The sequence below is a fragment of the Tupaia chinensis genome, unplaced genomic scaffold, assembly GCF_000334495.1.
Source record: "Tupaia chinensis unplaced genomic scaffold, TupChi_1.0 Scaffold000022_1, whole genome shotgun sequence".
NCBI classification, from domain to species: Eukaryota; Metazoa; Chordata; class Mammalia; order Scandentia; family Tupaiidae; genus Tupaia; species Tupaia belangeri.
Window position 1 is genome coordinate 1,384,207 of NW_006159452.1, and position 3,169 is coordinate 1,387,375.

General features: G+C 38.8%; 1 pseudogene; it reads right to left on the minus strand.

Moving 5' to 3' along the window:
- Positions 1-961: 961 nt before the first annotated feature.
- LOC102472447 (60S ribosomal protein L37 pseudogene) lies at positions 962-1,277 on the minus strand (annotated as a pseudogene).
- Positions 1,278-3,169: the final 1,892 nt, after the last annotated feature.

A 3,169-nucleotide genomic window follows, 5' to 3' on the forward strand; every position in this document is an offset into this window, starting at 1 on the left:
GCCTACAACCGAAACCAATTTAATTGTATTTTCCAATAAAGCCTCAGCTGACCCTGCCAAAAATAAATAAATAAATAAGTGAATAAATAAGTAAGTAAATAAATAAATAAAGTTTAAATTTAAAAGCCAGTAGTTATTTTAAAACATAATAAATATTAAAATTTTGCTAAATTTTTTATTGAAGATCTATGTAAAATTTCAGTAAACATGGACAAAACTAGATTTGTGAATCTAATTTTTAATCATATTGCCTTATTTGAAATTTAACCATATAATATACTAGATTTTAAAAACTCAATATGAAAAAGAACATAACAATATTTAATTAATTTTATAATAATTATGTCTGGGGACCAGCAGATGGTGTAATGGTTATGTCTCTGGACTCCCATGTAGTAGACTATGGTTCAAGAACTGGATCTGGAGTAGTAAAACTCATGCCAGGTGAGTCCGCATGCATGCTCAAAATCCCAATGGGAGAATGAAGGAGAAGTCTTACTCTCTTTACATTTTTAAATGTCACTACTGAAAACTTTAAAACTATGGTTAGGTCATGCAATGCATTTGTATTATTCAGTAGGCTCTGTAGAGGCTATTTGTAATTAACTATTAAAAAATAACAATGTTCTAGTTCTGAGGAAAGAAAATAAATTTTTATTTACCCAACCAGTGTATCTTTAACTTGACTTCATATTAGGCAAACAAACAAACAAAACAACCAAACAAACAAAAAACCAGAAACAACATGTGCTTTGAGTCTATTTAATAATAAGTACATCCAAGGTAAAGTTCCACTGTTGTAGGTTTCTTTAAAAAGTGTAATCCTCCAGCCGGAAAGGATCAGATCAAAGGGAATCATGTGAAGGTTTTAACTCTCTACTTTAAGACAAACAGTGAGTCAGCACCTACTTTTTTTTTTTTTCTTTTTTTTTAACCGAGAACAGTTATTGCCTGACTAATCGCTGAAATCCTTAAGATGAACTGGATGCCTCAACAGCTGCTCTCTTGGGTTTGGGTGTTGTTCCTTCATGGAATTCATGCCTGAATCTGCGGTATGCAATTTTTAGGTGCCTCATTTGACCAGTCCCAGTGGTCTTGCGTCTTTTAGCCTTGGCACTCCAGTTACACTTTCTCTTTAGCTTAGCAGGGTAGCCACATTTGCCACAGGTCGACTTCCGAAGGTGATAGGCCTTAGAACAGCCATAAGGGATACAGCTGCCTTAGAACGTGTGCATCTTATTGCGACGCTTCTCAAATGAAGACCTTCCCTTCGTCATCTCACTTCTGTGGCTGAGACCAAAGAGCAGCACCTACTTTTCATACCCATTCTCTTTTTTTCAGTCTCTTCTTAGTGTATATTTTTATAGAGTGAAAGATCCTAATTTCAGAATTGATGAACAACTAAAGGTGGAAAAGACTGAACACAAACATGCTACTCCTTTAACCACTGCAACTACTTTTAATAACATGCCTGACTCTGCTTGATCACTTTCAAAGGGAATAATATGAATCATTTCATTTTCAGAGGATGAGAGATGAACCTAGGTAAATGAAATCACATCATTAGCCCCACCAATTTTGGTCACTTTCAGTTTATGATTCTCAGTATGTGGCACCACGTTTTATCCATTGAGAAAAGCTACAAGGTAGGATTTATATTTGTCTTCTCCATCTTCTTTGCTTCACCCTTTCAAGATCTCTCAATTCCTTCTGCTTTCTTGCTTTCTACTCCATCAGCCTAGTCACAGGTCCTACGCTTCTGACCTGGGCTGCCATTTAAGCCCCTCCCTGGTCAAGTATCCATGTGGACATATTTACAATCAATTCTTCATGCTCACACCAATCTTTTCAAAATGCACTGAATCATGTGATCCTCATGCTTAAACCCCTCTAATTGCTTCTCGTTTTTCATATGATAAAATGACTTTCTGCAGAGAGTTCACAAGGCTTGAATTATCTGGACATGTCCATGTCATCTAGCACTGCACATAGTTCTCTTCCCTCTATCTTCCTCCTTGCAGTCTCTCATACATCTCAAGCTTTCTTTTTTTAGAAGGTTTTGACATAGGGTGCATGAGCTCATTGCGTGAGGGGGAGGGAGAGAGAGAGAGAGAGAGAATGAGAGTGAGAGTGGGAAATCACCCATTGGAGGGATGGCCACAGTGCAATCCCTTCTTCTCCCTTCTTCTGGGATTTTGGTCACTCATGTACATGAGCCTGCTGCGTTTTTCAAGCCTCCAGGGCCAAGACTTCAACTGCTCAATCAGCCATATGGGATACAGCTGCCTTAACCACCACACCATCAGCTGGCCAAATAAACACATTTTTAATGAGGACAAAACAATAAAGTTTTCATCGTCACTATTCGAATACTTAGGAGGGGTTTGTAGTACATTTCATGTAGTCATTCACTGGTATCTTTAGGACTACAGGGCTTAGGCACTTATACTGACATTGTCCTGACACTTCTCAACCTGCCACTGAAAGTTTTCTCTCTTCTCTTTTCTTAACCTCTAATCCTGGCATCTCTTCCCCAGGAAAGTTATCCAGTACATTCTATCCCCTAAATATGCTTTGCCACAGGAATTTAAATCACCTTGATTATTCTATTTGTCTCAACTCTGTTTATTTATGTTCTGCCAGGTTCTTTCCTCTTCTGAAGGGTAGGTAGAACAGTGACACAGGGAGTTGGAAAATGACACAGGGCACTGATGACATGTTTATTGGTTGAGTTCAGGGGAAGCTGACACAGTTTGTAATAGGCCTTGCATCGCACTTCCTCCCTCTTGGAGCTTGTAACATGCATCAAGAGTGCTTACAGAGTGCTCCCTCCTCTTGGAGCTCAAAGCACATAGACTGAGCTGAGCCAAGTCAAGGCCATCAGGGCTGAGCTAGCTGAACCAAGGCCAAGCTGAGCAGGGCAGCACTAGCTAGCTAAGTGCTATCTTTCTTTAAAAGGGATGCAGACAATAGTGACTCATTGCCAAAACCAAACTGTCACACACGTACATGAGCATCACATGCAATGGCATAAAACAGCAGTCATAGTAACATAATAAGTGCACAAGCACAGTACACCTAATAACATGAGTTATTTATCCTGTGAACTTCAAACACAGTAAAATAGGGAGGGAGCCAGACTAAACCATTCCGAATCTATTTTCCCTAC